This window comes from Bubalus kerabau, chromosome 15 (assembly GCF_029407905.1).
Source record: "Bubalus kerabau isolate K-KA32 ecotype Philippines breed swamp buffalo chromosome 15, PCC_UOA_SB_1v2, whole genome shotgun sequence".
NCBI classification, from domain to species: Eukaryota; Metazoa; Chordata; class Mammalia; order Artiodactyla; family Bovidae; genus Bubalus; species Bubalus kerabau.
The window spans coordinates 37795889-37817032 of record NC_073638.1 but is presented as its reverse complement, the minus strand read 5'-3'; the positions used below and the strand labels follow the sequence as shown (position 1 = coordinate 37817032).

The 21144-nt window shown below is 38.8% G+C and overlaps 1 protein-coding gene across 4 annotated transcripts in view; it reads left to right on the top strand.

The window, feature by feature from the left end:
- LOC129628082 (calcitonin receptor-stimulating peptide 1) overlaps window positions 1-21144 on the top strand; it is a 43795-nt gene that overhangs the window by 12906 nt on the left and 9745 nt on the right. The window contains exon 2 of one of the 4 annotated variants that reach the window (XM_055547504.1): window positions 2072-2107. The exons of the other annotated variants lie outside the window; for them this stretch is intronic. The gene's annotated coding sequence lies outside the window, so the exon portion shown is untranslated. The remainder of the gene's footprint in view (window positions 1-2071; window positions 2108-21144) is intronic. 4 annotated transcript variants of the gene reach the window in all.

The following is a 21144-nucleotide window of genomic DNA, read 5'->3' as shown; positions in this document are numbered from 1 at the left end:
TTCCCACTTGGAAAGGATCTTCCCAACCCAGGGAGTTATAATCAAAACATCTACATAATTGGATATTTTGTTTTATGAAACAGTGTTTTGAAAAACTTCTTGCTGTATCCAGGGTTTTCCCTGGTAACTCAGCTAGTAAAGAATCTGCCTGCAATGCAGGAGACCTGGGTTCGATCCCTTGGTTGGGGAGATCCCCTGGAGAAGGGAATGGCTACCCACTCCAGTATTCTTGCCTGGAGAATCCCCATGGACAGAGAAGCCTGGCGGGTGGGCTACAATGGGGTTGCAAAGAGTCGGACATCCTGAACCACTTTCACTTTGCTGTATCTCACATTCTTCATAATTATTATTGTGAAAGAGGTAGAATATTCCATCCAGTTAATGTATTGTCATATACTTCACTGTTCTCCCTGTTCCTATTGTTGAACATGTAGGTCGTTCTCCATTTCTGCTATTTTAGAGCATGCTACAATGAAGTGTCACACACAGGGGTTTACTATTCTTTAAAATTATCCCCTCAATTTAAATTACAATGAATCAAATTACTGGGTCAAATGATGTAAATATTTTTATGATTCTCAGTACATCCTTCTATGTTCCTACTTTATATCCACTGACAAAGGTATTTATCAATTTCACTACAAACCCTGGCACTAATATTATTGCATTTTCTTTGCCAAGTTAATTGGTATAAAAACATACTTTGATGTTTAATTTGAATTTTATGCCATCTGAACATTTTCCCTCATTTGTTTACATTTTGTTCTGTTTATGCCATTTGCCATTAACTGGGCATCAAGGATATTTATATACATTAGAATAAACTTTTTATATCTTACATGTAATGATTCATTTCTCAAACATTTGAGACAAATACTTTCCCTGCTGTTTTTATTTTCACTAACTAACTAATCAGTTAGTTTGACTGATCAGTTAGTTAATTAGTTAATCAGTTGTGATTAGTTGGTTCTTGTACAGAAGTTTTCTATTGATTGATCTTTTCCCTTTTGAATACTTTTAATGATTTGAAGTTCCAATACTCACTGTAATAAGTGACAAGGAGGCAGCAACAGGAAAGTTTCTCTTACTGCCTCAGTGGCAACCAAATTTGTATTTTTCTATATTTCTTCCAATGGTGTGCTTGAGTTTCCCTTTAGGATGGCTGCTGCTGCTGCTGCTAAGTCGCTTCAGTCGTGGACTTCTCCAAATTCTCTCTCGTATATGAATGCCTACTTGGTCAGTACTATCTTGATCTTTGCCTGATAGCAACTAGAAGGATCTGGGCAGTTTCACTAGCCTCACTTGTTCTGCAGCCCGTATGGAGGTTAGTTTCTTACTAGCTGCAGTGGTGCATGAGGCTCCTCCTGGGTCCCTTGGAGTAAGGTTCTAGGAGCCTAAAGACTGACCAAGGTAATTTAGTGCTGTGCTTAGTCATTCAGTCATGTCCGACTCTTTGTGACCCCATTGACTGTAGCCTGCCAGGCTCCTCTGCTCATGGGGATTCTCCAGGCAAGAATACTGGAGTGGGTTGCCATGCCCTCCTCCAAGGGATCTTCCCAACCCAGGGATCAAACCCAGGTCTCCCGTATTGTGGGTGGATTCTTTACTGTCTGAGCTACCAGGGAAGCCCTTAGTTTGTGTGCTGCTGCTAAGTCGCTTCAGTCGTGTCCGACTCTGTGCGACCCCATAGACGGCAGCCCACCAGGCTCCCCCGTCCCTAGGATTCTCCAGGCAAGAACACTGGAGTGGGTTGCCATTTCTTTCTCCAATGCATGAAAGTGAAAAGTGAAAGTGAGGTCGTCCAGTCACGTCCAACCCTCAGCGACCCCATGGACTGCAGCCTTCCAGGCTCCTCTATCCATGGGATTTTCCAGGCAAGAGTACTGGAGTGGGGTGCCATTGTAGGGATGACTAATTTGTTGATTAGAGAGAAGGAACATCTGCTGCTGCTATGCTGCTGACATTGCTCCCCTGGTGCTTTTAATTGTCATGTCTCAAAAATACTAGTCGGATATTTCTTATACTACCCCCCAATATAGATTTTCTGTGATTTTGTTATGATTACATTCAGGTTATGGATCTTGAAGAGGAATATCCCAGAATAGAGGTGACTTTTTCTTTTTCTTTTTAAAATTGAAGTATAGTTGACTTACAGTGTTGTGTTAGTTTCAGGTGTACAGCAAAGTGATTCAGTTACATATATATGCATATTCCTTTTCAGACTCTTTCCCCTTATAGATTAGTGCATGATATTGAGTATAGTTCCCTATGCTATACAGTAGCTTCTTGTTGTTATTTATTTTATATATAGTAGTGTGTAGATGTTAATCCCAAACTCCTAATTTATCCCTCCCATTCCCCTCTTTCCCTTTGGTAACCATAAGTTTGCTTTCTATAACTGTGAGTCTATTTCTGTTTTGTAAATAAATTCATTTGTATCACTTTTAAGATTCCACATATTAGCAATATCACATGATTATTTGTCTCTGTCTGACTTGCTTCACCTAGTATAATAGTTTCTATGTCGACTCATGTTGCTGCAAATAGCATTATTTCATTCTTTCTTATGGGTGGTTAATATTCCCATATATATTCATATATATATACACACACAAACACACACACACACATACCACATCTTCTTTCTTCTTTATCCATTCATCTGTTGAGGGACATTTATGTTGCTTCCATGTTTTGGCTGTTGTAAATAGTGCTGCAATAAACACTGGGGTACATATCTTTTCGAATTACAGTTTTGTCTGGATATACGCCCAGCAGTGGGATTGCTGGATCATATGGTAACTCTATTTTTAGTTTTTTAAGGAACCTACATACTGTTCTCTATAGTGGCTGCACTAATTAACTTTCTCAGCAATAGTGTAGGAGGGTTCCTTTTTTCCACACCAAGAGGTGCCTTTTTCATTGCATCATAATAGGAGTCCTTGATCAGGGAGTCCTACTTACTAATGGTGATGCTAACTTGATCACAGTTAAAGCGGTATCTTCCAAGTTTCTTCTGTTACAAAGTTACTATTTTCTCTTTTCATAGTCTATCTGATAGATGAGAATCACTAAGAACACCCCACATTTCAGAGACTTGAACATCTCCTTACTGTCTAGCACTACAAGATGTTCCAGATTCATCTTGTATTTTCCCTGCCCCAGTCCCAGAATCACCTATTGCTCCAAGGATCGCTGCTTCATTTTATTGGAAAATGTTACATAGAAATATATGGAGAGTAATCAATAGTGGTGTTTACAAAGTTGTGTGCTAGGTATAGAAAAGTAAATAAGGAAGTCACGGTCCTTCCTTCAGACAGCTTCAGTCTGATGTGATGAGTTCTATAGAAGGGAAGTGCATGGAGCTATAGGGCATAGAAAGAAAGTGAAGTTGCTCAGTCGTGCCCGACTCTTTGCAACCCCATGGACAGTAGCCTGAACCAAGCTCCTCCATCCATGGGGTTTTCAAGGTGAGAGTACTGGAGTGGGTTGCCATTTCCTTCTCCAGGGAATCTTCCCAACCCAGGGATCGAACCCAGGTCTCTTGCATTGTAGACAGAGGCTTTACCTTCTGAGCCACCAGGGAAGTCCTCATGATAGGGCATATCATGAGGAATTTAAACATCTTGGTGGTCACGAAAGCATTCTAGAGGAACTGCCACTAACGCTGAGGCTTGAAGGAAGAAAAGGAACTAGTGAAGAGATGAAACCAATATCTGGGTGCTAGGTGTGCTGCAACCTATGATCAACTTAAACCTCAGCTCATTTAATATCATAGTTTTGTGATTAATTCCCTAATTCCTTTACTATCCTCATCTTTCCTTTGTGTAGGATCCTACTTTCTCTAATATCCTTTCATTCATTCAACATTTTTTGAGAATAGAGGAAGGAAAAGCAATCCAGGTAGAATGAACAGCTTGTGGGAAGGCCAGGATAAGAAAAAGGGTGTGCTATGTGCTCAAGGAACTGAAGGAAGTGCGTTATACCAAGAGAGAAGAGAGCAGGAGAAAGAGACACAAGAAATGAACCTGGAAACTTTGAAATGCACCAGGTCTCATAGATCTTGAAAGGTTAGTTAAGGGTCTTGGCCATTATTTCAAGGACAGTGGAGAGCCATGGAAGCCTTTTAAAGCAATTAGTAATGTTATTGGTCTTTAGTGGGAAGGACAGGTTGAGAAGGATTAAGTCATTAGCCTCTGTAAGGCTTAGTTTCCTTCCTGCCTTACAGGATTTGGGTGAAGATTAAACAATGGATCACATACAAGTTCCCCAGAATGATATTTGGAACATGATGGGCAATCAAGAAATGTTGGTGCCTTGTTCATCCAACAATCCTGATTCTTTTTTATCCAGTCTCATCTTTCTCATTATTCTTTTGACCATATTTTGGGTAGAAAATTACTTTTAAAATTTATTGATGAAATTAAAACTGATTATTGTGCTAGACACGATGAAAAAAATATTAATAAGACCTGGGCCTTTCCTTGATACATAGTTACCATGACCCATAACATGATATGATACGAACTATACTAATGATGTAAACATAAGCTCAGAGGGCAAGAATGACATCCTTCACCTCTCTGTCAGGCAAAATATATGGCACTGAGGATTTCAGCACAGACTTCTTGACCAAATAATGTGCTCTGAGAGTTCAGAGGACAAAGCCAAGAAGCTTGGACTATAAGTTCAATATCTTGGAAATTAATGTAGTCTCAGTGAGGGCTGTGACTTATATTTTGTTAGTACTGTTTGAGATTTTTTAAAACTTACCATGAAAAAAATTTCAGTGATTATTTAATCACATTTCTAAATCAAAACTTTTCTACCATGAATCACACTATAATAACATGAAAACACCAAATCTATACTGAGATGCTTGATCTGATAATATTAAACTCCAAATTATCTATGGTATTTCCATCTGAGTCACAGAAAATATGAGGCTAATTTCATTCTCTGTTGTCAGCTTCCCCACTACCTACCAGCACCCTCACCAACTAACCTAACTCCCAGGTGATGTGTGTTTAGATAATCAAAGTTATTTTATTCTTAGCCCAAGCAATACACCAGTGGACTAGTTTGAGAATCATGTAATGTCAGTGAAGTAAATGACCATGGGGTCATAACTGCTCCCTCTATTAACATGTGTAATTCTTCCAGTTTCTATGCTAATATATTTTATTTCTTAGGCAAGTTGAAAAATGAAGTAAGTAATCATGTTGGCTCTGAGAACACTTAGCAGTATTGTGGCAAATTTAAAAGTAGAGGCAACTTTATTCTTGTATTTATGGTTCTTCAGATTCATGTGGTGAAACAGAACTTGATGAAAAGCTTACTTTTAAGAGTCTTACTATTTCAGATGAAAGTCATGCCTGCCTGTCCTTAAACGCATTGGAGCCTGAGTCAGTGGCTCCATGAGTGACGGCTGTCATGCACTTGTATGATCACCGAGGGAGGACAAATGTATTTCAAACACCTACACCCGCCCCTCAGGGAAGAAATCGTTTTAAGAAAACTCAAAAAGTAATTCTGATACTGTTAGCAAAACTGTATTGTTCTTAGTCATTGCAAGTATTTTTATTATAAAACTCAAGTTAAGATTTAAAAGTACAGAGAATGTGGAAAAGGAAACTGTTCCCAATTCAATTTCATAATCCTATACCCTAAAAGTTGTCATTGTTAGCAACTTCTTCTTAATTTCTCCTTCCAGAAATGTTTCTTTTTATACAACTATATAAATGAAGTATCTGTTATATATTTTAACACAAATAGGATCATCCTATACACAGTTGTGCATTTTTCATCTTTCACATTAAATGAGGTCAGTACATTTAGGTATTTATTTTCTTTTTGTGCCTGTATAGGATTACACACATAGATGCATCATAATTTATTTTACCTAATTATTTATTTACTGGCTCTTCTGGGTCTTCCCTGTGGTACCCAGGCTTCTCTAGTTGTGGCACGTGGGGCTTAGTTGCCCCATGGCACGTGGGATCTTAGTTTCCTGATCAGGGATTGAACCTGTGTCCCCTGCATTGGAATGTGTGTTCTTAACCACTGGACTACCAGGGAAGTCCTGGTTCTCACTGTTAATTAAACTGTTTAAAGCTTTGGGTCAAGAATTACATGTCAGGCTTACAAGTAAGAAAATATTTAGTCAACCAATCTAAGTGAGCTGTGATTCCCTCCCTGAAAATTATACCTTTCAAGCCAGGGTTAGGGGTTACATAAGATTTGCATTTGAATATTAATATATGTATTGTTTTGGGAGAATAATTGAACTAATATAACTAAGCAGAATCTAAAGATCCAATGTGGAGAGAACTAAAGTGTTGCTTCCTCTCCATTCTTCTCTGAACTCAATTTGATGGTTCTGCAATACAAGTAACACACTGATTAGATGCCATATTAGGGATTCTCTGGTGGCTCAGATGGTAAAGAGTTTGCCTGCAATGTGGGAGACCTGAGTTTGATCCCTGGGTTGGGAAGATCCTCTGAAGAAGGAAATGGCAACCCACTCCAGTATTCTTGCCTGAAAAATCCCATGGATGGAGGAGCCTGGGGGAATACAGTCCATGGGGTTGCAAAGAGTCGGCCATGACTGAGAGACTTCATGAAACTGGAGCCTATTATACAGAGTGAAGTAAGTCAGAAAGAAAAACACCAATACAGTATATTAACGCATATATATAGAATTTAGCAAGATTGTAACAATGACCCTATATGCAAGACAGCAAAAGAGACACAGATGTAAAGAACAGACTTTTGGACTCTGTGGGAGAAGGCAAGGGTGGGATGATTTGAGAGAATAGCATTGAGACATGTATATCATCATATGTGAAATAGATCACCAGTCCAGGTTTGATGCATGAGACAGGGTGCTCAGGGCTGGTGCACTGGGATGACTCTGAGGGATGGGATGGGGAGGGAGGTGGGAGGGGGGTTCAGGATGGGGAACACATGTACACCCAGGACTGATTCATGTGAAAGTATGGCAAAAACCACCACAATATTGTAAAGTAGTTAGCTTCCAATTAAAATAAATAAATTAATTAAAAAATTAGTAAAAGGAAGCATAGACATTTTACTAGTAGGTGAAATAAATCATTGAAAGCTTCCTATAGAAAGCTGAATTTGTCTAGTGAGATATTATGAAGACTGACAATTTAGAGTTTGTTCCCCAAACTGGCTGTGTATCAGAATCACTTGGGGAGCTTAGTAACTATTCAATGCTCAGAACTGACACCTGCAGATTCAGATTCAGTTGGCATAGACTGAGGCCTGGGAATAGTGTCTTTATCAATACTCTGATGATACTGATGTAATGAGCCTTCAGTATTTTTTTGTTTTTGTTTTTGTTTTTAAATATAGGTTTATAGCACTGTTGAGGAGTTTTTCTTTTTTAAAACTTTGATCTTTAGCACTTTGTAAAAGTTTTGATGTCATTCTTCCTTGTCATCAGATTTTGTTCTGGCTTAAAAAAAATCTACAAGGTAATATCTGTTCTTTAATAGAAGCCGACATTCTGACATACTCTTCTGCTGTTGTCATATTGGGCTTTTGTAATATCTCTTGAGCTGAATCACTTGAAACTCTATTTTCTTATTTCACTGGATTTAAAAATGGAATAAGACTCTTAGAGTACATGCTTATAGGCTATAGATATATTTACATTTCCTTTAAATATTAAAGTTTATTACCCCTGAACCACACCAGTAGTGTTTGGGTCAACCTTCATTTTTAGTACAGAAATGACTGCATCCTAGAATCAGTTTTATTTCAGTGTTTGCTACAACTTTGAAGACTGGAAAAATACTCTAGTGACTTACCAGAAGACTGTTTTTCCCAAAGACTTAACTGTTACTATTTGGGATTTGTTAGGACTTTTCACAAACACATAGATATCTTTTAGCCCCTTCCTTCTTCAATTTTATAGTGTATTAAGGAGGGTTCCCTGTGCTGTTTTGAAAATTTTTTTATTGGGCCTTATTTAATCATTCAGTAATATTTTGAGCATATACTACTTTCTAGGCACTAGAAACATAAAAGTAAATAAGACAGACACCATTTCTGTTTCAATGGTGCTTATAGTCTGATGGGAAAGAAAGATAATTATTTAATTTGATATAGTAATTGTACTAGGTAGTGTTTCACAAGAGAAACAGAACTAGCAGGAGATACATATATATTAATATATGTGTGTGTGTGTGTGTGTATGTGTGTATAATGTATGTGTGTATAAATGTATGAATATATGTGTATCAGATCAGATCAGTCGCTCAGTCGTGCCCGACTCTTTGCGATCCCATGAATTGCAGCATGCCAAGCCTCCCTGTCCATCACCAACTCCCAGAGTTCACTCAGACTCACGTCCATTGAGTCAGTGATGCCATCCAGCCATCTCATCCTCTGTCATCCCCTTCTCCTCCTGCTCCCAATCCCTCCCAGCATCAGAGTCTTTTCCAATGAGTCAACTCTTTGCATGAGGTGGCCAAAGTACTGGAGTTTCAGCTTCAGCATCATTCCCTCCAAAGAACATCCAGGGCTGATCTCCTTCAGAATGGACTGGTTGGATCTTCTTGAGGTCCAAGGGACTCTCAAGAGTCTTCTCCAACACCACAGTTCAAAAGCATCAATTCTTCGTTGCTCAGCCTTCTTCACAGTCCAACTCTCACATCCATACATGACCACAGGAAAAACCATAGCCTTGACTAGATGGACCTTTTTTGGCAAAGTAACGTCTCTGCTTTTGAATGTGCATAAGCTATATAGTCTGTGTATATACATAAATAATATATATAAATAGAGATAGGGTAGGTTGAAAGATTCATGTCAAGGAATTGCCTTGTACAATTGGGAGGGTTAGCTAGTCAAGTCCAAGATTCCAAGGGTGAATTGGTAGTCAAGAAAGGAAGCCTGGCATTTGAATCAATTCTAATGAGGTAGATGAACCTAGAGCCTGGTATACAGAGTGAAGTAAGTCAGAAAGGGAAAGATGAATATCATATACTAACACATATATATGGTATCTAGATAGATGATACTGATGAAATTATTAGCAGGGAAGCAGTGGAGACACAGACACAGAGAACAGACTTATGGACACAGGGAAGAGGGAGGAAGGAGACGGTGAGATGTGTGGAGGGAGTAACAAGGAAACTTACATTACCGTATGTAAAATAGATAGCCAATGGGAATTTGCTGTATGTCTCAGGGAACTCAAACAGGGGCTCTGTAACAACCTAGAGGGGTGGGATGGCGAGGGAGATGGGAGGGAGTTTCAAGAGGGAGGGGGCATAAGTATACCTATGGCTGATTCATGTTAATGTTTGGCAAAAACCAACAAAATTCTGTAAAGCAATTATCCTTCAATTAAAAAATAAATTAAAAAAAAAAAAAGAAAGGAAGGCTGGACATTCTCAAGGTGACACTAGTTCACAGGCAGAATTTTATTCCTCAGGATACCCTGGGTTCTGTTCTTAAAGCCTTTCAACTACTTGGAACAGGTGTACCATAATTATGGAAGATAATCTCTTTTACATAAAGTCAACTAATTATAGATGTGAACCAAATCTATAAACTGTCTGCACAGCAACACCTCAATTAGCGTTTGATTGAATAACAGCACTATAACCTAGCCAAGGTGACACATAACTGACTGTCACAATAATGTTTGAAAAATTCTATGGTGGAGAAAGTATAAAATGCCAGAAACTGACATAGCAGGGGCATCTATCTTAGTCTACGGGGAGTCAGATGTTTTCTTAAAACTGATGACAATTAATGTAAGACCTAAGAGATGAGTAGGAATTAACTAGATAAAGAGGTGGAGAGAGAATATTCTAGGATGTGAGAAGTATAAGCAAAGGTCCAGAGACCAGAGAGAGAGCAACAGAGATGTAATTTTCTCTTCTTATCAGATATTTTTTCCTGACTTTCTTTTTTCAGAATACCCACAAGGTGATGGTTGTTCTTTAACAGAATCTGAGATTTGAATTTTGGGGGGGGGTCATTATTATATTAGCTTATTGTCATGCCTTCAACACTGAATCAGATGAAACTCTATTTTCATGTTTTAATTAGCACTTTCAATTGCTAGTGAGATGAAGCACCCTTTCATGTTTATTTGACATTCATGTTTTTTCCTCTATAGAATGCCTGTTTTTAACCTTGGCACATATGGGTAGTTTTCTTTTCCATATTGATACGTATGATTTGGATATTACTAGAAATCCTTTGTCTTCATATGCATTGCACATATATTTCCCAGAGAACATAAGTCCAAAGTGGGAGGCACTTTGTAGACTACAGTTGCAGGTGAGTGCAAGGGGACCTCATTAAATCAGAGAGTGCTTGGGTGACCTCAGTGCTAGACTCAAGTCTCACTTCTAGGACAGAGCCCTCATACTGAGCATGAACAATAGGGGCACAAGAAAGGAAAGGGGAAAGGAGACAGCCCACTTCACAAAGCACAGTGGGTAATTTTTAAAAAAACAATTCAAATAAATGACAGAAGAGGGAGCTCCAGAATCCTGACGCTAGGAAACCTACACTGACCATCCTCCCTTCTAGGGAGGAAAACTCATCTCATTAATATATAAGTAACAGGAGAGAAAAGTAGTCAAACCTACTCAAAACTGTTATCAGAAAAATAGGAGAATTAGTAGCAGAGTAACATTTTTTAAGCAATGAAAACAAACCAGAATGACATGTCCACAAATAAAGGAAAACTATATCTACTATTTCAAATTAACAAGATGAATGAAATTAAGAAAATGAGAAAATATATAAAAAAACAACTTCAGTTCATTTCAGTTGCTCAGTCGTGTCCAACTCTTTGCGACCCCATGAATCGCAGCATGCCAGGCCTCCCTGTCCATCACCAACTCTTGGAGTTCACTCAAACTCATGTCCATTGACTCAGTGATGCCATCCAGCCATCTCGTCCTCTGTTGTCCCCTTCTCCTCCTGCCCCCAATCCCTCCCAGCATCAGGGTCTTTTCCAATGAGTCAACTCTTCGCATGAGGTGGCCAAAGTATTGGAGTTTCAGCTTCGGCATCAGTCCTTCCAATGAACACCCAGGACTGATCTCCTTTAGGATGGACTGGTTGGGGCTCCTCGCAGTCCAAGGAACTCTCAAGAGTCTTCTCCAACACCACAGTTCAAAAACAACTTAAATTATAATAAAAAACAAGTCAGACATAATATTATTGGAAAAAAGCAAACAGGAATATTTGATAATGCAGCTTATAAAACAGGAAAGGTAGGAAAAAAAGAAATAACACTTTAGAAATGAAGTAAAAGTAATACCTTAGTTAATAAATAGCATTGGTAGTAACATAAAGAGAAACATACAATGAAAGGGAGGAAAATTTTAACTTAAAAATATGAAAGAAATTAAAAAGGATTTAAGAGAAAGTGACATTAAATATCTGCAAAGTGTGTGTCTATGTGTGTGTGTGTGTAAATTCTTGAAGAAGCAACTGAAGAGAACAGAACAAATACTATTAATATAAAATAATCAAACAATCCAATTGAAAAATGAGCAGATGACCTAAATAGACATTTCTCAAGAGAAACAAAGATGGCCAATAGGCACATGAAAAGTTGCTCACCATCACTAATTATTAAAGGAATACAAATCAAACCACAAAGAGGTACCACTTCACACTGGTCAGAATGGCCATCATTAAAAAGTCTACAGATCATAAATGCTGAAGAGGATATGAAGAAAAGGGAACCCTCCTACACTGTTGGTGGGAATGTATGTTTGTATAGCCACTGTGAAAACAGTATAGGGGTTCTTCAGAAAATTGAAAGTAGAATTACCATATGATCCAGCAGTTCTACTCCTGGGCATATACCTAGACAAAACTACAATTTAGAAAGATACATGCACCCCTATATTCATAGCAGCACTATTCAAAATAGTCAAGACATGGAAACAAACTAAATGTCCATCAACTGGTGAATTAATAAAGAAGATGTGTTATGTATAAATACAGTGGAGTTTTCACCCACCCATAAAAAGAATGAAATAATGCCATTTTCAGCAAGCAACGTGGATGCAACTAGAGATTATCATACTAAGCGGGTCAGAAAGAGAAAGATGAATACCATTTGATATCATTTGTATGTGGAATCTAAATACGACACAAATGAAACTATCCATGAAACAGAAATTCAGAGGGAATGGAGGGAGGGATGGAGGAGGCAATTGGGGTTAGCAGATGTATGCTTTTATATACAGAATAGATAAACAACAAGGTCCCACTGTATAGCACAGAGAACTATATTCAATATACTATGATAAACCATAATGGAAAAGAATATTAAAAAAAGAATATATATATATATATATATATATAAAGAATCACTTTGCTGTGCAGCAGAAATTAACACATTGTAAATCAACTATATTTCAATAAAAATAAAGTATTTTTTCTGATATTAGTATAGCCAGTTTTACTCTCTTTTGGTCACTATTTGCATAGAGTATCTTTTTTCTAATCCTTTTACTTTTAATACATTTGTGTCTTTGGATCAAAAGGGATTCTTTGGAACATGTAGGTTAACCATGTGTTTTTATCCATTTTGCTGATCTTTGTCTTTTAACCAGAGAGCTTGATCCACTTATGTTTAATTAGACCTCCATTCTGCTATTTGTTTTCTAAATGCCTAAAAGCTTTTCTGTCCCTCACATCCTGCATTACTGCCTTCTTTTGTGTTCAGTTGATTTTTTGTAATATATGTTTAAATACATTTCTCATTTCCTTTTTGTAATTCTATAGCTACTTTCCTTGTCACTGGCATAGGGATCACATTTAATGCCCTAAAGTTATACACTCTAATTTCAATCTATACCTGCTAAACTTCAATAACATACAAAAAACTCAGCTCCAAGGACTTCCCTGGTGGTCCAGTGGTTGAGACTCCACACCTCTACTGCAGGGAGCACAGGTTCCATTTGTGGTCAGTGAACTAAGATCCTGTATGCTGTGCAGCATGGCCAAAAATTTTTAAAAAATATATAAACAAAAAAACCCCTTTAGCTCCATTACATTACATCTCTATCCCCATCCTTTTCAGTTGGTCGATGTAAAAAATCACGTCTTGATACATTTTTGTGCCCCAAGACGTTGGGTTTTTTTGCTGAGAATCAACCCAATGTGTAAACTTAAAGTCTCCTCAGATCTCTTCTGAATTTTCCCCCTGTGTCTGTGTGGTCACTTTCTAATTTCCCTTGTATATGCAGTCGTTTTGAATAGCTTAGTTTTTAATCTGTTTTCTTATAGGAAAAAGAGAACACTGAACAGGAGAGAAAATGCGTGCTGGCCCGTTAAGTCCCTTGGACGTCATAACAGGCAGAGGAGAAAGGCTTGCAAGGATGAGAGGAGGTGCAACAATGCCCCTCAGATCCTCCTCCTTGTCTCAACCTCTGTGATAAAAGACAGTGATCAGCAGTCAGAGCACAGTTCCCTGATATTTGCAGAACAGGGTCCTTTTGGTCCACCCTGGCTCCCATAAGCTGTTTGCAGCCTACTTCAGGAACACATGCACAGCTGACTGCCACATAGATTGGGGATGGTAGATTGGTGGGCTGTGACTTGCTGATGAGGTAATTGGCTAACATAAACTACAGTTTTTAGTCCAAGTCCTCCCTTTGAAGTTGCAAGCCTTCAACAGACTCCAGAGTTCCAAAGTAATTACATTAGACAGGTTTACCAGCACAATTGTTGGCACTGTGGGGAGACAGAGATCTGGTACTTCCTACTCTGCCACCTTCCCAGAATCCTCCTCCTGGTCTTTTGCAACAACAGACAAGCAAGTTAGAGCTGGGTGTGAGTGAAGAGCCTACAGAAACTGAACTTAGTAGTGATCAGGATGGCAATAATGAATTGTTGTGATGCCTGTTTCAGTCTTCCAGAGGCTATTTTCATGGTCTCTTCTTCTTAGTCTTACCTGGTTTAATGGAGGTCATCAGGCAGCGGACACCTGACAAGTGGGTGTTTTGTAGTTTCTCTCAGGAGCCACAGTCGTAGTGAAGACAAATTCTGTGATGTGAAGACAAAGTCTATCAGTGTCCCTGGATAATAGCGCTCTGAGGACATGAGTAGAAACTGTGTCTCTCTTTCCAGGCAAATATCCTTGTAGCTGGTGTGATATCAGCTAACTTTCAGATGTCAGTCTTGTATTGATTTCTGTAATTCAAAGTCACTTTTTGGCATCAAAGACCAAAAGGGTTTTATATGTCCTTTGGAAACCCTACAGCCCTGGGTCAGTTGTCCTCAGCATACTTTAAGCAGTAAGCAGTAGTCACACACACTTAAGAAATCAATGCCTAGCTTCTCTCCAGCACCAATCAGTGTCATCCACAGCAAACCTCCTGTTCATTAAAATAAGAAATAAGAAAATAAGTTAAAATACGAATGTGAAGAATGGGTTCATAGAGGATCCCAAAGGCTCAGAGATCACAGGTTAGAGAATTGTTTTTTTCTTTTCCTGATTTGTCTTGTGGTCAATCTGGGACAACTTGTTTCTTTTGCCTCAGAAGTTGAGGAGTTTTCACTGGGCCAAAATTAGGCTGTGAAATCCTTTCTGCTCTCTCTATAGAAAGATAGATTTCAGGTCCTGTGGTGACAGCAGGATGAGGTGGAGGTTGTTAGAAAAGTTATTCTTACCTCTATGGTGTACTTCAGCATTAAATGTTTCAACAAGCCCTCTTCCATTAATTTGACTTTTCTATTGTCTTAAGAGGTACAGGGTAAATTTTGATTATATGTAGATACCAGATCATATATGGATCATATTCTGTAAGTCATTCTACTGACGACTTTTTCCTAAGTCTAGAAAATAGTAGCATCTAGTGAAAATAGTTGTGAGGAACACTTCAGTCTTATTCTTTAATTTTACTAAAATGAAAAGGGAAGTGAAGGAGATGGACATAGAAGAACAAAGAACAAATGAGGGACACTGTGGTGGCAATGAGATTTACTTGGAGGTTAGTTGAGAGACACGGATTATAACTATTTATTTTATTTTTTATGGAGAACCCAGCCTCACTTACCGGTGAGTTCTTCTAAGAGAAGCCATTTTCAGGGAAGGCATCCTTCAGTCCAGTTTTCAATGGGACTGGTTTTCCGTGAGCTCTGTTTTCTCAAGTTTTGAAGGTCATCCCCTTACTAGGAGGTTTATTGCCCCACAATCTTTTATCCATTTTCCACTAAGCTGCTTATTCACATGTGACAGTCCCAATTCAGTTTTCGAAATAGAAGCTACTTTAGGTATTTTAACAGAAAGGAATTTCATACAGGGAACTAGATGTTAAAAAATAATGTGTGTAGTTCTGGAAGATGCTACCGTTATCATAACCAAAAGATGGAGACTCAGAAGTCTGCACACTTGAACTTAGACAGGAAGAAAATCCCATGAAGCCTGAGATCCAGGGATCGGGACCCTGCCCCTGGTGTTGCCACAGCTACCTTGGAGAAGGGAAAGGCCACCCGCTCCAGTGCTCTGGCCTGGAGAATTCCATGGACTGTATAGTCCATGGGGTCGCAAAGAGTCGGATATGACTGAGCAACTTTCACTCACCTTTCAACAGCCATGAAATGTTGGGCCCTGGAATGCTGCTGTCGAACACCTGGTTTCTTGACTGCTCACCAGCAGAAAACAGAAGGGAAGAAATACAGATCTATCCAACTCTGTCTTTCATTTCTCACATGAGAAATGTAATTGGAAAAAAATAATGACCCTAAGACAGTAGCTTTAAGGAAGTATGGGGACAATTATGCTTTAGTTTTCCTGCAGTAGGTAGCTTGAAAGGATCCTGAGAATTTCCATCAAAACAGCCAAGTGCTTTAAATATTTCCAAAGTGCTAAGGATAAAGCTTAAGCCAAAGGAATGAATGTCTAATAACAGAATTTCATCCATTAGTGAGAGAAACTCTTCTTTCTCTCAGTGCTGGAAGGGCACATCAGATCTTAATGCATAAATGATTTCTAACAGCTTTACCTCTGGCTTACTGCTGCCTGTGGTTATGATTATCCAACAGAAAACAGAGTCCTCACCTAATGTTCCATTTCTTACCACCTAAGAATGCAGTGTATTCTCATATATAATTTTATCATTGAGATCAAGAATTGGGTTGTCCTCCCATCCAAGTACTAACCAGGCCTGACCCTGCTTAGCTTCCGAGATCAGACAAGATGAGGCACATTCAGGGTGTTATGGGAGTACACACGTACACCCATGGCTGATTCACATCAGTGTATGGCAAAAACCACCACAATATTGTAAAGTAATTAGCCTCCAATTAAAAAAAAAGAATTGGGTTGTTCTGTTACAGGCCCTCACTCTCCTCCATTGTTAGGAAAAACACACATGAGTACACATGACGGAATATACCAAGGAGGGATTTTGTGCCAGTTGCCTTACTCTGCACAGGGAGAGCACTGTGGATTGAGTGTGTAGGACTCAAGCCAAGAACTGGCAGGAGCCCATGAGACACTCACTTGATGGCACCCCCAACCCCTGCCCCTCGGATGAGTCTGCCAGCATAATTTTTAAATTTCTAGATGAAAGAGACTCTTAAAACTTTTATTATTGAGCTTAAATTTTTAATTCATTTTTTCTTTAAGTTCTCATTATTTTATTAGAATATGCCTTGGAGTCAGTCATTCTGGGTACCTTTTCCAGGGTGCTCAGTACATTCTTTCAATATATGATTTCAAGTTGCCTGTTATTTTAGTATGCTTTTCTTCGATGATTTTTTTCCCTTTTTTATGTTAATTTCTGCTGTATGGCAAAGTGATTGTTATACACACACATACACATACCCACATATTCTTTTAAAAAATATTCTTCTCCATTATGGTTCATCATAGGATATTGAATATAGTTCTCTGTGCTATACAGCAAGACCTTGTTGTCAATCCATTCTATATACGGAAGCTTACTTCTGCTAACCTGAACCTCCCACTGCATCCCTCCCAAACCCTCCTTGCTTGGCAACCATAAGTGCATTCTCTATGTCCATGAGTCCGTTTTTGTTTGTATATAGGTTCATCTGTGTCATATTTTAGATTCTACATATAAGTGATATCATATAGTATTTATCTTTCTTTCTGACTTACCTCACTTACTGTGATAATCTCTAGTCACACCCATGATGCAAATGGCATTATTTTATTCTTTTTTATTTTTAAAAAGCTATTAATTTTTAAAATACATATATATTTTTTATTTTAATTGGAGGCTAATTACTTTACAATATTGTGGTGGTTTTTGCCATACATTCACATGAATCAGCCATGGGTGTACATGTGTTCCCCATCCTGACCCTCCCTCCCACCTCCCTCCCTATCCCATCCCTCAGGGTCATCCCAGTGCACCATCCCTGAGCACCCTGTCTCATGCATCGAACCTGGACTGGCAACCTGTTTCACATATGACAATATACATGTCTCAATGCTATTCTCTCAAATCATCCCACCCTCGCCTTCTCCCACAGAGTCCAACAGTCTGTTCTTTACATCTGTGTCTCTTTTGGTGTCTTGCATATAGGGTCATCATTACCATCTTTCTAAATTCCATATATATGCGTTAATATGCTGTATTGGTATTTTTCTTTCTGACTTACTTCACTCTGTATAATAGGCTCCAGTTTCATCCACCTCATTAGAACTGATTCAAATGCATTCTTTTTAATAGCTGAGTAATATTCCATTGTGCATATGTACCACAGCTTTCTTATCTATTCATCTGCTGATGGACATCTAGGTTGTTTCCATGTCCTAGCTATTGTAAACAGTGCTGTGATGACCATTGGAGTACACATGTCTCTTTCAATTCTGGTTTCCTCGGTGTGTATGCCCAGCAGTGGGATTGCTGGGTCATATGGGAGTTCTATTTCCAGCTTTTTAAGGAATCTCCACACTGTTCTCCATAGTGGCTATACTAGTTTGCATTCCCACCAACAGTGTAAGAGGGTTCCTTTTTCTCTGCACCCTCTCCAGCATTTCTTGTTTGTAGACTTTTTGATAGCAGCCATTCTGACTGGTGTGAGATGGTACCTCATTGTGGTTTTGATTTGCATTTCTCTAATAATGACCGATGTTGAGCACCTTTTCATGTGTTAGCCATTTGTATGTCTTCTTTGGAGAAATGTCTGTTTAATTCTTTGGCCCATTTTTTGATTGGGTCGCTTTATTTTTCTGGAATTGAGCTGCAGGATTAAAAAAAACTATTTTTGGCTGGGTCTATATTGCTGGGAAGGCTTTTCTATAGCTGTGCATGGGCTTCTCATCAGGGTGGCTTCTCTTGTGGAGCATGGGCTCTAGGGTATGCAGGCTTCAGTAGCTGCAGCTCTCAGGCTCCAGATCTCAGGCTTAATTGCCCTGTGGTATATGGCTTCTTCCTAGATCAGGGATTGAACAAGGGCCTCCTGCATTGGCAGGCATATTGTTTACCACTGAACCACAAGGGAAGCCCCTATTTTATTCTTTTTTATGATTGAGTAGTAGACCATTGTATATATGTACCACATCTTCATCCATTCATCTATTGATGGACATTTAGGTATTTCCATGTTTTCTGAATAGTGCTGCTATGAACATCTGGGTGCATGCATTTTTTTGACTTACAGTTTTGTGTGCGGAGGAGTAAGATTGCTGGATGACATGGTGATTCTGTTTTCAGTTTTCTGAGGAACCTCCATACTGTTTGCCACAGTGGCTGTACCAACTTACATTCCCACCAACAGTGTAGAAGGGTTCCCTTTTTCCCATATCCTCGCCAGCATTTGTTATCTGTGGAGTTTTTGTTTTTATTTATTTGGCTGTGCTGCACAACCTGTGGGATCTTAGTTCCCTGACCAGGGATTGAACTCAGGACCCTGGCAGTGAGAGTGTGGAATCTTAATCATTGGCCCACCAAGGAATTCCTTGTAGTTTTTAATGATGGCCATTTTGACTGATGTGAAGTGGTACCTCATTGCAGTTTTGATTTGCATTTCTCTAATAATGACGTTGAACATCTTTTCACGTGCCTATTGGCCTCTGTATTTCTTCTTTGGAGAAATGTCTAGTTAGGTATTCTACCCATTTTTTGGTTGGGTCTTTTTTTGTTGTTGTTGTTGAGTTTTATGAGCTGTTTGTATAGTTTGGAAATTAAACCCTTGTCAGGCAGGTTGATTGCAAATATTTTCTCCCATTCCATAAGTTGTCTTTTTGTTTTGTTTATGGTTTCCTTTGCTGTGCAAAAGCTTGCAAATTTGATTAGGTCTGATTTGTTTATTTTTGTTTTTCTTTCTTTTTTTCTCTATTGCCTTGGGAAATTGACCTAAGGAAACATTAGCACATATTATGTCAGATAATGTTTTGCCTATGATCTCTTTTAGTTTTATGGTGTCCTGTCTTATGTTTAAGTCTTTAAACCATTTTGAGTTTATTTTGTGTACGGTGAGAGGGTGTTAACTCCATTGGTTTACATGCAGGTATCTGTCCAACTTTCCCAGCACCACTTGTTGAAGAGACTTTCTTTTTCCAATTGTATATTCTTGCTTCTTTTGTCAAAGATAATTTACTGTAGGTGTGTGGGCTTATTTCTGGACTCTGTTCTATTCCATTCATCCATAATGTCTGTTTTTATGCCAAGATCACACTGTTTTTTCTTCCTTTCAGATTTTTTTTTTTTGGATGTAGATAATTTTTAAAGTCTTTATCTAACTTGTTACAATATTCCTCCTGTTTTATATATATATATATATATATATATATATATATATATTTTGACTGCCTGGCATATAGGGTCTTAGCTCCTCAATCAGGGATCAAACCTGCACCCCTGGATTGGAACTCAAAGTCTTAACTACTGAACCACCAGGGAAGTCCCTGTCACACTGTTTTAATTACTGTAGCTTTGTAGTATTGTTTGAAGTCCGGGAGGGTTATGCCTCCTGTTTTGTTCTTTTTCTTCAGGATTGCTTTGGCAATCCTGATTTGGTTCCATGTAAATTTTGGATTATTTGTTCTAGTTCTGTGAAAAATGCCATGGGTAATTTGATGGGGATCACATTAAATCTGTAGGTTGCTTTGGGTAGTATGTCCATTTTAACCATCTTACTTCTTCCAACCCAAGAGCATGGACATCTTTCCATTTCTTTGAATCATCTTCAATTTCTTTTATTAATATCTTATATTTCTCAGCATATAAATCTTTCACCTCCTTGGAAACTTTTATTCCTAATTATTTTATTTTGGGGAGAGCAATTTTAAAAGGTATTGGTTTTTGGAAATTAACAAATGTTTAATTCAATTAAAAGTGTAACATCATTTATTCTATTACTTGTTAAATTTCTTTTATTTATTTATTTTAATTGGAGGCTAGTTACTTTACAATACTGTAGTGGTTTTGCCATACATTGACATGAATCAGCCATGGGTGTACATGTGTCCTCCATCCTGAATCCCCCTTCCACTGCCCTCCCAATCCCATCCCTCAGGGTCATTCCAGTGCACTGTATTTATTTATTTTTAATTGAAGGATAATTGCTTTACAATATTGCTTTGGTTTCTGCCACACATCAACATGAATTAGCCATAGGTATACATATGCTCAGGCTTTCCTGGTAGCTCAGATGGTAAAGAATCTGCCTGCAATGCTGGAGACCTGGGTTCAATTTCTGGGTTGGGAAGATCCCCTGGAGGAGGGCTTGGCAACATACTCCAGTATTCTTGCCTGCCTGGAGAATCCCCATGTTCAGAGGAGCCTGGTGGGCTACAATCCATGGGGTTGCAAAGAGTCAGACACGACTGAGTGACTAAGCACAGCACAGCACAGCACAGCACATATATATGTCTGGACTTCCCAGGTGGTGCTAGTGGTAAAGAACCTACTTGCCAGTGCAGGAGACATAAGAGAAGTGGGTTTGATCCCTGAGTCAGGAGGAGGGTATGACAACCCACTCCAATATTCTTGCTTGGAGAATCCCATGGACAGAGGAGCCTGGTAGGTCCCATAGGGTCACAAAGAGTCAGACATGACTGAAGCAACTTAGCATGCATGCATGCACATACATATGTCCCCTCCCTCTTGAACCTCCGTCCTACCCCCCACCTTTTCCCACCCCTCTAGG